Source organism: Pelodiscus sinensis, chromosome 12 (assembly GCF_052426305.1).
Source record: "Pelodiscus sinensis isolate ZL-2025 chromosome 12, ASM5242630v1, whole genome shotgun sequence".
Taxonomy (NCBI): domain Eukaryota; kingdom Metazoa; phylum Chordata; order Testudines; family Trionychidae; genus Pelodiscus; species Pelodiscus sinensis.
In genome coordinates, this window is record NC_143063.1 from 13,251,747 (window position 1) to 13,266,494 (window position 14,748).

Here is a 14,748-nt window from a genome sequence, read left to right on the forward strand (position 1 = left end):
AGAAGCTACTTCCCCTGATAAAGAGGAAATATTAAGTAATAAGCTATACCTGCGCATCTATAACATTGTTTGCTAATGTGGAAAAATAAAGGAACATAAGGGCAAGATAATGAGACTTAATTGAACTATTAAGTCTGTAGTCCTGTATATATTCCAGTGTGCTAAATCCTTACACACAATCCATGAGAGAAGGTCTCTGCCTCAAAGAGCTTACAGTCTAATGCTCCCAAACCTGCTACTGTTTATACACATGCTTACCTATACTCATGCAGATTTTCTCAGTGACTACTCACATAAAACTAAGCACGTGTGTAAAATTTGTAGAAATTTAGGGGCAGACGTGGCAAACCATTGCTCATGTGCTTCTTGACCCCATTTGGACCCATCACGTGAGACAAGGATGCATGCTTCAGTCCTAAGGGGCTAACATAGAAATACATAAAGTTTAGTATACCTCATGTTCCCACAATTTTTGCTTGCTTTTTAAGATTTACTGTCATCTGGCTTTACATATCTGTCTGCATTTCTAGGACTTTATAATTTTTTGAAGGAAGTATGTTTTGTATAGGCACATAATATGAGCATATACTTTTTCTTTTAATTTTCTTCAGAAGTGTGGAGGAGACAGGAAGAGGGCAGCTGGTAGGTGTGTTTACAGCTCCATTTATTTTGCTCTTCACTGGTTGTAATTTTCTTAGAAGATTGTGTTCATTATATCAGATCATTTTACAATCTACAATAATTTACAATTCTAAAGCAGGCAGACTTCATTGGAGAGAGCTAGTCTGGCTAGTGTATAGGCAATATTAACAGAGAGGAAAAGACAAGGAGTAATCCTTACTTTTTCCAGCAAAAGATAGATTAGCTAAAAATACGTGTAACTTTTCTGCTGGATAGAGCCAGCAGAAGCCAAGGCCAGGTTCAAAATCTAGGGGTTCCTCTCCCTCCCTCCAACTCAGAATTGGCTTGAGCCCCCACCCATTAACCTAGGAAGTTCATACACCACTCCTGGGAACCTATGAGAGGCAATGCTTCTCCACTCACAAGCACAGAGTCCGAGTGTTGAAAATAAACATTTAATAAAAGGGGGGAAGTAATGTGGCATTAATTTGGGAAAATACCACAAACTCATAAAAAACTGAGCAAAAGTCCCCTTCACATGCCCAACCCTTTTCTGCTCCCTACTCACAGTTGCTGCCGTTGGTCAGGACAGACCCAGAGTTCAGAGGTGCATCTGCAGAGCTCATCTCCCATCCTGAGTGGGGGAGGTAAAGAAGCATCTTACTCGCTCTGCCACTCAATACTGCACTGCCACCACCCTGCTGCTCCTGCCAGCTGCTCACTGCTCCTACCAGCTGTCCTGCTTGCCACTCCCTCACTACTGCTCCTACTGGCCTTCTGCTCACTGCTTCCACTGGCTTCTGGTGGATTTGGCTGTGGGCAGAATCCAGTAATTTCAGCTCTTGGCCCAAAGCACAGTCTAGCCACAACAAATTTCAGCATATACTAGAGTAAATTTAAAATAATAACAAAAACTTCTTATGGAGCCTACTTTAGCTACCAGAAAGGGCATTGTCTCAACGACTTGACTACCTGCATCCTGCTTCAAAGACATTTTAACACAAGACTTCAAAGAAACTCTGAACTGTCATTCATGCTTAAATTTGACACTTTATGACTGGGGATTAACAAAGATGCTAATTATCTTACCCATTACAAAGACAGCTTCCCCAATTATCACCTCTAATATCATTAGCTCACAGATATTAACCTCCCCCCATCTCCCTTCTGTTCTGAAATTTGATTTGTCCTTTTTATGTGTTCACTTTTTTTGATTGTATCCCTTTGATATATATGGTCATGCCAATTTTCTTCCACAATTTGATCTGAGGAAGTGGGTCTGGCCCACAAAAGCTCATCACCTAATAAACCATCTTGTTAGTCTTTAAAGTGCTGCATAGTCCTGTCTTTTGTTCCAGCTAGACCAGACTAACACGGCTACATCTCTATTACTATTCTACTTTAGCGCTATCATTGAAACAGTGAGGCGAAATAGTTTGAACCAGTCTTATAGCTCATGCCTGGCAAACATGTAGCCTACTGATTAAGAGTCCTGCCCTGCCCTCACTTAACCTCATAGAGCTCTGGCAATGGAGCCTTTGTCCATCCAAGTTTCTTTACACTGACAGTTTCTCTCTCCTTTTGAACTGGGTTAAACATCTGACTTTTCTGTATTCCCACAATAATTGCAAGCATTGGTGTTCATATTTCACATTTAGTGTTAACACTATTTGTGCATCCACAACAGCCAAATTGAATGCAATGGGCAAAACACGACTGCATTAGTTGAATATTTAGCAGATCTAAGCAAACAGAAGCAAACTGTATTTACATGCACACAACCAGAATCTCGTTCTTTAAACTGAGAATGTTTACCTCCTTTGTACCAAGTTAAGCACAGACTTTCTTCTTTTGTATTCCCCCAATAATTACAGACATTGTAATTAGTGTTAAAACAATTTGTGACCCACCACTAGCCAAGTTGATTACAATGAGGAAAACACCATTGTGTCAGCTGAATATCTAACACATTAAAGCAAAGCAGGAACAAACTGTATTATATAGACACACCCATGGTTTTTCTCCCATTCTAGCTGGCTGTAATGGAAGCATTCATTCAGCCCCTAATGACATCAGATTGTGAATATTATGGAGAATAATTTATTGCAAGGAAACCAGAGATTTCTTGGAAATTTCACTCATAATTTAATACATCTAAGTAGTTCAATAAAGCTTCAATGAGATTCGCTGGTTTTTATACAAAATCCTATTTTATTAGGGCCGTCAAGCAATTAAAATAATGATTAGTTGCACAATTAAAATTAATGATTAATCACACTGTTAAACAGTAATAGAATAGCATGTATTTAAATGTTTTGGATATTTTCCACATTTTCAAATATAGATTTCTCTTACAACAAAACACAAACAGTACAGTGCAAATACAAAGCAGGGCCTGGAGGCAGTACAGTACAGTACAGTACAAAGCAGGGCCTGGGGGCAGGGGAGCCTGCCTGGTAGCTGGGGCCAGACCTATGGCCGGAGGCAGTGGAGCCAAGGAGAGCCTGGAATCCATCAGAGGAGAGATCGGAACTGACCTTGCCTGGTAAGGCAAACTCCCTCATTCAATGTTGGACCAAGGCTGTCTAACCTATATTCACTGACACAAACAAGTTTGTTTACATTTTCAGGAAATAACATTGCTTCTTGTTTAGAGTTTCACCTGAAAGTGAGGATAGGCATTCACATGGCACATAGCTAGCATTGGTATTTATATGCCCCTTTGTATTTCAGCTACCATTCCAGAGGATATGCATCAATGCTGATGTCTGGTGCAACCTAATAACCTTGAACTGTGTGCTATAACGGTCTTTAGAAATCTCACATTGATACATTCTTTGTATTCTTTCAAATCTACAGTGAAAGTGTTCCTAAAATGAATGTGTGTTGGGTCATCATCAAAGACTGCTATAACATGAAATGTACGGGAGACGTACTATTCTCCCTCAAGGAGTTCAGTCAAAATTTAACACATTTTTTAATGTGTGTCATCAGTATGGAAGTATGTCCTCTGGAATGGTGGATGAAGCACAAAGGGGCATCCATATATGCATGTGTCATTCCTGTATTTGAAGTTACAAACATGAAGTATAAGCCTGTTTACTCATCTAGGAGTGCTAGTGAAAGCCACTAGTAGTACTGAAGGAACTTTAATGGCCTGGTGCTCCACACAATGATCTGTGAATAGTCTTATGCTTCTTGTAAGCCTGAACTAGGGTTGGTCCTGCTAAGTCATGTGGCCAGGTCACCTGATGCTGGAAGCCATGTTGCATGTAATACTTTTCCAAGGAGGTGTTAAAGGGTTGAGGCTGAACAAAAGGAGTCCCACCTTGGCCAAAATCTATTTATAGGCAGGGAACCAAGCAATATGGGGAGTCAGCAGTTGCAAGACATCCCCATTTTACCACCAATTTCTATATATACTGACTACTATAAACATCTAAGACTGAACAGGGGAAGGATTTGGCCCAAACTAGGAGACTGCATAGCTTGTGAGAAAGATTAATAAAACTACTGTTAGGGTAAGAAATTGCATTTAACAAGTTTCTTAGAATATTAAGTTTAGCTGGTATGTTTTTGTTATGCAACTTACTTTGATCTGTCTGTTATCCCTTGCAACCACTTAAATTCTGCTTTTTATACTTAATAAAATTACTGTTGTTTATGAATAAACCTCATGTCAATAATTGTTACTGGTGATGGAGGAGACAACAGCTGTGCATATCTCTTTCATCGATAAAGGAAGTAAACAACATTAAGTGCTTGCTTTGTGTAAAACGTATGCAGAGTAAAACAAATATTATGTGGGGATTTGATTCCATTGGGGCTGTGCACCTGAGTGTTGTCAAGTCGTGTGAGCCTTCCCAGAGTTGAGCTGCTGTCAGTGTCTGTGTTGCTCTTCAGTAGGCTGTCAACCCGACTCTATCAGATAGAGGCAGCAAAGGAGGGAGGTGGAAAAAGAGGGTAATTCAAAGTGGCAGCGCCACACAGCTGATACCAGGCTTTGTGTGGCACTGCCCCTTTGAAACGCTGCTATGGCGTTTCAAAGCAGCAGTGCCATTTGAAGCCCAGGGTCACCTGTGGACTCCCTAGCCCCTGGGGACTCTTTCAAAGCTGGCACGCCATGTGCAGCCCAGGGCCAGCGGGAAGTCCCACTGACTCCAGGTTCCATGCAGATGCTTCCACTTTGAAATGCACAAAGCAGATAAGTGCAAGGATAAGTGCCCTTGTGGAGTCCGGAGTCAGCAGGACTTCCCACTGGCCCCGGGCTGCACGTGTAGTTCCGCATTCCTCCTCTGAAATATACATTTCAGAGGTTGAATGCAGAAGTGCCTATCGACTAGTTGAGTAGACAATGGGAATTGCATTGACTTCTCGATTAGTAAGTTACTTGTTAGTTAACATCTTTAGCTCAGTCATATGGTCAGTCCCTCAAATGACAGACTCAAGGGTATCGCTGTGATCTAACATGTCACAATAATATAAAGTGAGCACTGTACACTATATAGTCTGTGTAATTGAATAAATATATTTGAAAATATAGAAACTTGTAATTTTAATTGGTATTCTGTTTACAGTGCATTTAAAACTGATTAATTGCAATTTTTAAAATCACAATGTTTGAATTAATTGCATGAGTTAATTGCAAATAATTGACAACGGTAATTTTTATGTAATTGCAGTATTAGCCTATATGTCAAAATACAACAGACAATCGCCGTAATGGCATTTTCTGGAGTAGCTTTTTCTATTTCTTCTCAGTGACTTGCAGATTTAAATAGATTTGATGCTATTTTCTTTAAAAAAAAAAACAAAAAAACAAAAAAAAACCTGCCTGGGCTTCAGTTTTAGGTCTTATTTCTTCCAGTAGACAAAATAAAAGTTTTGATTCTGCTACATTTATTCATGATGAGTGGTAAGTTACTATGTAAATAGTCTCAGTGATTTCAGTCTTGTGGAGTAATGTTTTCAATCTGTGAACAAGGGTGGCAGATTCTTACCCCACCTATGGCATAGTTAAATTATGGATAATCTGTTCCACAATTTTAGGATTATTTGAACATAAGACAAGGCACCTTTCCAACTTTTGCTTTCCATTGGGAGAACGCAGACTTGTGCTGCTGGGATATCTAAAGCAGTGTTTCTCAACCAGTGGTACGAGTACTATTAGGGGTACTTGAGAGAAGTTGGGGGAGGGGAGGTTCATCAATACCACTGAAATTTGGAGAAAACTGAATTTTTGTTTTAAGTTTTACAGCGCTTTATTATTTTTGTACTTTTTATGCTAAAAATTTCATTGCCCACCCGGCTACAATTAAGTTGTTGAAACAAATGTGTTGCAATGGTAGAAAAAAATTGTCTGAATACTGTGGGTACTGCGGGTACTTTTTTTTTTTAAAGGGGTACTTTATTAAAAAAAAATTGAGAAACACTGATCTAGAGCATGACTGGTATTTCTAGCATAAATGACATTGTTTTAAAATACAGCTATCAGTGACTGAAAAGAATTCATTGTGCACATTTAGCACTTTTGTGTGTTCTGTTACTTAAAAAAAATGCACCAGGTTGTGATGATTTCTGAACATTGACAAATAACTGAAAGGCTACAGTTGGCTGTATTGTGTAAATCAATGATAAGGAAGTACTTCATACTATGTATACAATATGCCACATTTATTGAAAGTACAACATAAAAAACAGTACACACACACTCTCTCTCTCTCTCTCTCTCTGCAGATGATATATAGTTACCAGTCTGTCGTGGCTCGAGTCAGTCTTATTGGCCAATTAAGATTGAGCATGAGTGAGGAGTTGGGGTTTATTGATTCCAATTCAAGGCTCCTCTCAGACTTGACTTGCAGGACAAAACTCAGAGTCCCATGGCGAGAACACCCCATTTTATGCTTGTGAGATCCCAGTTGAGTCTAAGGGTTTTGCAGTGTCATGCTGCAGTCCTTAATATGTTAATCTTGGGGTTTTCCCTGAAGTTTTCCTTTGATGTTTATGGTCACGTTTCGTTACCTTTTGTTTGTGGTCTCACCTTCGGGAGTGTCTGTCTGTCTCCAGGGCTCTTCTATTCTACTTATTTGGCCTTGGGCACCGTGGATGTTCTTTCATCATCTCCAAGTCTCTCAAATCTTTTTGACCATCTGGACCTTCCTAGTGATTCACATTCTTCACTCACACTAAACAATTTCCAGAGCATTACAGGCAAAGGATTACATAGTAACTAGAAGACACAACTTAGTTTCCAGTGCAGACATTGTCTAATCATGAGAAACAGGGTGGAATAGAAACACAGAGAACTTATAAGCAAGTCATTATCTATCATACTTATATTCTTATAACCAATCCAAAAATATATATTTTGGCTACATTTATACTGACCATCCATCATGGAAAATCCGGGAGAGTCCCGATCTCCTGTTGCGGTGTCCCTGTGAAGTACTGAAATGTCCTAAAAAGCCCTGAGAAGCTGTTTCTTCTCTCCCTCCTTCACTTGGGGTAGAAGTCAGGGATACCCTGCTCAATAGGAGCAGCAGGAGGTGGTACCTTTTAGGAGTGCAGGATTGCAAGTGATTTGTGAAGGGGGGTGCAGGGAAGTGGCACGGGGCTCAGCTGAGCTGTGAGGGGAGGTGCCAGGAACCCGGACATGGGGCTCAGCTGGCTGCAGGGAGGGAGGAGGTGCCAGGAACACAGGGGCGGGGCACAGCTGGGTTGCAGGGGATGGGGGGAGGTGCATGGAACCAGCATGGGGCTCAACTGGGCTGTGGGGGAGGGGTGTAGGGAACCAGTGCAGGGCCCAGCAGGCATGTGGGGGGTGAGAGGGAGGACAGGGAATTGGTGCAGGGCTCAGCTTTAAAGAGTGAAGGCCTATCAATATCTTCCATACAGGTACATTTGTCAGCCATTATGGTCTTTCACAACTGCATGAAAGACTCACCAGAGTTTGCACATCCCTTGATGAAAAGATTCCTTAAGGGCCTTCAGAACCTCTTCCCAACATGCAGAGCATGATGCCTTTTGGGATCTGAATTTGGTTCTGGAGACCCTTATGAGGCCCCCCTGGGAATGCATGGCCACATGCCCTCTCCTGCTTCTCCAGTAGTAAATGGAGATATGCCTATCTCGTAGAGCTGGAAGGGACCTTGAGAGTCTAGTCCCCTGCCCTCGTGACAGGATGAAGTACTATCCCTGACAGATTTGCCCCAGATCCCTAAATAGCCCCCCCTCAAGGATTAAACTCACAACCCTGGGTTTAGTAGCCTAATGCTCAAACCACTGAGCCTATCCCTCCACCCCCTTCTCACAATGGAGATGCTTTTTCTGGTGGCAATCATGTCAGCAAGGACAGCGGGCGAGTTAGGAGCCCCAATGGTGGGGCTCCCATATATGATCTCCACTAAAGATGAAGTGACTTTGAGAGCACATCCAGCCTTTATATCGAAAGTCAACACCTGATTTCACATTATTGAATCCATTGTGGTACCTGCGTTCTTTCCAAAGCCACATACATTGATTACACATGTCATGTTTCACAGCCTCAATGACAGAAGGGCCCTGGCTTTTTACATTGACAGAATGCAGATGTTTTCACAAGTCTCATGCCTCTTCATTTCTGTTGCAAACTACTCTGAGGCAACCCACTCTCCACACAACATATGTTGAAGTTAATAGCAAGATGCATCCTCCAGTGTCACTCCCTTGATAACAAACCGCTAAAGGTGGCCTTAGGGGCACGCTCCACCTGTGATACAGTAACATTCACGGCATTCCTTAAGGCTTAAGGGAATGCCCCATAAAGACATTTATCATGCAGCCACATGGTCATCGGACCACACGTTCTCAAAACATTATGCCATCATGCCTCAATTGGCTGCTGACACATCAATGGCTAAAGCATTTCTATCTGCCACTACGAAGCTCTGATTCCAAGTCCTACCAGCCACAGTGAGTACTGCTTTGTAGTCACCTACAGTGGAGCACCCACGGGAACATTGCCCGAAGAAGAAAAGGAAGTTACCTTGTGCAGTAACAATTGTTCTTCAAGGTGTGTCTCCCCCTGGGTGCTCCATGACCCTCCCTCCTCACTACTCAGAGTTCAATTGCTCTGTGGTAGACGAGGAACTGAGGGGAGGGGATCAGGCTGTGCTCAGCTGTCAACTGCCACCAGTGCAAGAGGCTCTCTGCGCACACGTGGCCCGACTACTAACTGCTATGAAAAAGTCTCCGATCTGTGGCTCCAGGGAAGACCCATCACCTACCGTGGAGCACCCACGGGGACACACACCACGAAGAATAGTCATTACTGCACATGCTGACTAAATTCCTTTTCTCACTTGTGTGATCCCCAACTGACTTTTCTGTGTGTCAGTAGCCCCTGAGCCAAAAAAGGTTGTCTACCCCAGCCATAAATAAAGAAAACATTGCAACCTTTTGTGTTGGACATAAATTAATATTTTACTTTATTTGAAATGAAGTTTGATAAATTAACATGAGAAAGTTAAAATGCTTAATCTATTTAATAACTGAAATTAAATGGTTCTCCCTAGCTGCAGCACTAACAAAATGGCTTGGGTATGAATGGGACAAATTCAGCCCACTTAATTAGCTTCCTTAACAAAGGTCCTGTAATTGACAGGTAACTGTTTTTACTGACCAAAGTACTGTTCCCTCTGTTAGCGTAAATACAGCCCTGCAGGCCTAGTCCCAAAGTACAGTTCCCTCTAGTAGGGTAAATGCGGCTCTACAGGCCTAAAACACTCCCCTCTTTCAGGGACACTATGGCCTAGAGGCCTAGTCTGAAGGGAAGCCTCCCTAAATTACTAGGGAGCTAGATTCTTGTGGGGTGGGTTGTAGGGTTGCCAGGTGTCCAGTATTGACCCAGACCGTCCAGTATTTTCACTTCCTGTCCGGTAAAAAAAATGCAGAAAATACTGGACACCTAAAATGTCCAGTATTTTCTGATTTTTTTTCCCCCTGCCAGGAGGCAAAAATACTGAGCACCTGGCAACCCTATGACACACTCAGCAACCAGGCCCAGCCCCTGGACTCCCCGCCGGGCTCCCCGGATGCCCCCCCCCCCGTCCCCACCACTTACCTGGTTCTGCAGGGGCTTGTCTCATGGCTGCAGCAGAAAAACAAAATGGCTGCTGGCAAAAAACCTCTTCTTAAAGGGGCCATGCTGATTTTTTATTTAGTTATTTCATTTATTTATTTTGCTTAATAACTATTGTGGGGGGGGGGGGTCCTTTTTTTTCTCAACAATTTTAGTGTCTCTCTTTTTTTGTCAACAGAATTTTTTTCCCAGTGTTTGTTGTTTTTTGGGTGGGGGGAGGTAGGGAATGTGTGTTAGGTATTTTTGGTTAAACCATCTGTCAACCCTAGTGGGAAGGTAGGAGGACCCAGGCCCTCCCACTCCACCGGGCCCTGTGGAGGATTTCACTGCCTGGTCAGCGGGGATTCTGGCTGAAACACACTGAGCTCCTGGAGACCAATCCTCTACCCTGGGCCACTTCCTACTGTTCATGGTGCGCTGCTCAGCTCTCAGGGAGTTGCTTGGCAGGTTGGACCCTCATAGATGTCCTCCCTGGCCAGGGCTATCGCTGAGGCTGTGGCTGCAGCTGCTGCTGCCAGAGTCTCTGCTCTTGGGGTGGCAGCTGCTGCTGGGGTTGTTGCTCCTGGGGTGGCTGCAGAAGCTGACCAGGAGCTCCAGCCTGAGTTCTTTCCCTTCTGGCAGTACACCCCAACTGAGTAGCTCCCTGGGCTTTTATACCCGGCTTTCCTTGGGCGCTTGCTGTAGGGGTGTGGCCTTTCGGCCAGCTGAGTCCGGGCAACTCCCTGCTCCTTCATGCAGGGTAAATGCACCCCATGGCACATTATATAAGTGTAACAAATCTTGTGCCAAAAAGAACATGTGGCTGGAAAGAGTTAAACAATCCCAGGCCAAATGACCCAGAGTCAACTTTGGAGGCATGTGAGAAAAGTATGTAAATAGTAATTAAGGACATTCAGTGCTAGTTAGGCAAGAATTTTGAAATGCAAAATGGTATGGTTAGAAATTAAAGATAATACTAGTTATATGTGTTTAGGTATGTCTTATAAATCAGGGGTTGCAATAATTTTTGATGGGAGCAGGGGGGCTCTCCAAGAACTTAAGTGATCAAGGGCTCAATCTTACACGATAATAAGGTGTGGGGTCTGGGATGGAGGCAGGGGGTTATGACCTGGGGCAGAGGATTGGAGTGCAGGAGGGCTGAAGAGTCTGGGATGGGGGCAGGGCCGGACTAAGGGGTGGGTTAGCCGGGCAGCTGCCCAGGGTGCCAACTTATGGGGGGCGCCTGGCTCCCAGCGGGCTGCAGCGGCCGCCCAGGGTGGGGGCCATGTTAACCCCCGTAGTACCGACCAGCAGCGCCCTTCCCCCTGCGGCCTCAGGGCCCTGCATGGCCAGGCTGCGCACCATCAGTGGTGGCGGGGCCGACTGGGCAGCCCATGCGCCGTGCGTCCGCCCATGCACCCCAGGGGCGGGCCCGCACATGCGTCGTGCACCCGGAGGCGGGGCTGCATATCCCGGGGGCGGGCCCACGCATGCATCGTGCACCCGGAGGTGGGGCCGTGCGCCCCGGGGATGGCGCGGCGCAGCGCGCCTGGGGCGCCAAAATGGCTTGGGCTGGCCGTGGGTGGGGGTATGGTTGCAGGAGAGGATACTAACTTGTAACAGGAGGTACAGGGTCTGGGAGTGGTTTGTGACCCGGGGCAGGGAAGGAAGGGGTGCCGTGGTTTGGGATGTGACCTAGGGCAGGAGGTAGTTGTGATTGGTCTGCAGGGTCTGGGTGGGTTTATGGGTGCGGGAGCCTGAGGATGTAGTGGTATGAGGGGCTCAAAGCAGGGGGCTCAGGTATATGATGGCTTAGGGCTGGAGTATGAGGTTGCAGGAGTATTATGATGCTGCAGCCAGATGGGGACCTAGCCCCTGTTGGGGATTTGTTGGCCAGGCTTAATTTTTAAATGAAGTAAATTATTATGTCCAACACAAAAAGTTTCAACATTGTCTTTATTTATGGAAGGGGTGGGGAACCTTTTTTGGGTCGGGAGCCACTGACCCACAGAAAAATCAGTTGGGGCCACAGACGGGAGAAGCAAAACAACAACCCCTCAAAGCCCCCCCAACCCTCACTGATGTGGCCCCGACCTGAGACTTCTCATTCCCCTGGCTCTCCAGCCCCATGGGGGAGAGACAGGGAGGACTGAGGTTAAAGGCCTCGGGTCAAATTAACTTTTCTGGGGTTTCAGGGTTAGTGAATTTTGTGAGCCCACCCTAGGTTCTGTGGTGGGGCCAAAAATGAGGGGTCCAGTGTGCAGCACAGATCTGCCAGTGAGTGATGGTTGGAGGTACATGATCTGTGGGGGAAGGGAGAGTAGGATGCAGGAGCAAACTGGGAGTTGGTTCTCTGGCCAGGGAGAGGGGGCAGGAGCAGGCTGAGGGCAGGGTGTCTGGGCACAGGGGAGGGGGCAGGAGCAGGGGGGACAGAGTGTCGGGGCAGAGGTTGGAGGATCCAGTGTCTTCAATAGGGTTTATTCATTGTAACAGATGTAAGTCAATCTCACATGATAGACAGCTGGTGCTCCACACAGGAGACGAAATGAGTGAGCAGGCCGGATGTAAAATGGAGGCCACGCCATGCCAGGAGCACAGGGAGTCTGGCCAGCAGGTCCAGGCACAGAGGGGAACCAGCCTGCTCAATCGCATTGGCACCAGGAAGGCCAGGAAGAAGGTGCTCAGGCCAATGACTGATTCCAGCAGCCTTGCAGGGCTCTCTGGGAGGTGTGAATGCATGTCGTGCATAGACAGTGCATGGCTGAGGTAGAGCAGTGCATGGAGCAGTGGGTACAGGGCTATGGCAGCATGGGGTCCTTTGTGGGCAAGATGGTGACCGGATCTGCTTTTGTGCTCTGTGCTGCTCTCATGTCCTGTCCCAGGCATGGCTTCCCATTGCTCCATTGGCCAGATTGTGGCCAATGGAGCAGTGGGAAAAGTCTCCAGTTAATGCGTCTGTCACTGCTTTGTTTCTTCAGTTGGGAGAGGGGAAGGAGAATGTGCACGAGTGGAGCTGTTTGTGTCTCTGGCTTCTTTCCTAATTGCACAGCGAGAGGGTTGTGACCTGTGGTAGAGGAAGGGGGTGCAGGATCTGGGAGAGGATATGGATACAGGGCTGTCATAACCCAGGGTGCTAGCTTGAAGACTAAGGGGTTAACTGTACCTAGCCAGGTAGCAGTCCGCCAATAGAAATGCAGCTAGGGATTTCAAACTGAGACAAAAGAATTTTGGGGTTTTCCCTCTTTTGTCTCTGAGCAGATACTGAGGGGGACAGAGGACATGTCTCTCTCCAAGAAAAGACTCTTCACCATCTGTGAGTAGGGCAAAGTCTAGATAAAGCCATCAGGTTTTATTGTTTTCTGTTTGGGGAATTTGGGTCTAAGGTCTGTGCTGTTAGAAATGGTTTTTTGTTTTCCCTTCTGTAACTAAGTCCTGAGCCCATGGGAATCCCCCATGAGTTTATTAATCTGTGACTCTTATCGTCCAGTCACATTAGTCATGTTTGCAACTGTAATCTTCTTTTGGTAATAAAAGGTTATTTTCTTTTTCTAAGTAACTGGTATTGGTTCATTTTTGTGTCCTGGAAGGTCTGTGTGTATATCTGCCTGCCTGACAGAGAGGCAGCAACAACAGACTGTAGTTTGTTTTTCTCTTTTCTCTTTTTCAAGCTCTTTTGGGAAGAAAGCTTGGGGTGCCCTGGGGTTGATTTCAAGTGTCCACCCTTGTTTGTGGGTTCAAAAGCACTTGGTAGCAGACTTTTATCCCCAAAAATCTAGGTTTTTAGGATTTTTGGGGGAAGTTTTATACCACCCCCTCTTGCTGCGTATCTGATAAGCAAATGCTTATTGGATAGTCTAGTCGACTAGTTGATTCCACCCCTTCTTGCTGCCTCTGTCATATAGAGGGGGTACTTCAAAGTGGCAGCACTGCACGGAGCCCATATCCTGGGCTCCGTGTGACGTCGCTGCTTTGAAACAGCTTGGCAGCATTTCAAAGGGGCAATGCCGCACAGCTGATTCTGAGATCTGTACGGCGCTATCCCTTTGAAACGCCGCCTCAGCATAGAGCCCAGGGTCAGCTGGCAACTCTCTATCTGACCCTGGGCTCTCTGCGGCATTTCTGTGGAACCTGTAGTCATCTGGAGAGTCCCCAGCTGATCCCAGGCTCCATGTGGTGCTTCCACTTTGAAATGCTGAGCAGAGCCCGGGATCGGCTGGGGGACTCCAGGCTCTGCACGGCAAAGCCTGCAGAGGCTGGGGTCAGCTGGGGAGTCCCCAGCTGATCCTGAGTTCTGCGAAAATGCTGCACAAAGCTCAGGATCAGTCCCCAGCTGACCCCGGTTCCAGTGTGGCATTTCAAAGCATGCAGAGCCCGGGGCCAGCTGGGGAGGCCCCAGTGGATTCTGTGGAAGTGCTGTGCAGAGCCCGGGATCAGTCCCTCACTGACCTCGGGTTCCACACAGTTTTTCCCCAGGATCCGCTGGGGACTCCGCAGCCTATCCTGGGCTCCAGCGCAGCATTTCAAAGTGCACAGAGCCCAGGGTCAGCTGGGGAGTCTCCAGCTGACCCTGGCTCCGCGTGGCATTTCTAAGCAGCAGACTCTGAGTCCCCCACTAACACCAGGCTTCATGTGGGCACTTCTGCTGGGGACTCTTATACGTATCAAAGGAGGAATATAGAAGTGCCTATTGACTAGGAAATTCCATCGACTACTTGATTAGTAAATTAATGGTTATTTAACATCCTTAGAGTGGATTAGTCCTTAATTAGCCTCCACTTTTTCAGGTTTACGATTTATTGAAGCTCCTTCCCACCCTGTGGCTGAGAGGCTTCTTCTTCCATCTCCATCTTGCATTTCTCCACCTTTGTAGTCAGGCTTGCTACTTGAATGCTGTGAATCACCCTTCTTATGTAGATCATATGCTCTTTCCAAGTCTGACTGAAAATAGAAATATCTCTATATAGCAGAGCAAAATTCCCCTTCATGTCCAGTATCCAGTCTGCAAGTTGGTAGATGGCAGCCCTGTGAAG

At 45.8% G+C, this 14,748-nt stretch overlaps 1 long non-coding RNA gene across 3 annotated transcripts in view; it reads left to right on the forward strand.

The window, feature by feature from the left end:
* Positions 1–14,748, forward strand: part of LOC112544875 (uncharacterized) — a 38,617-nt gene that overhangs the window by 13,748 nt on the left and 10,121 nt on the right. For 2 of the 3 annotated variants that reach the window (XR_016350493.1, XR_016350492.1), the window contains exon 5: positions 612–4,784. The exons of the other annotated variant lie outside the window; for it this stretch is intronic. This is a non-coding gene — a long non-coding RNA (uncharacterized LOC112544875). Of the gene's footprint in view, positions 1–611; positions 4,785–14,748 lie in introns of those variants that run through there. 3 annotated transcript variants of the gene reach the window in all.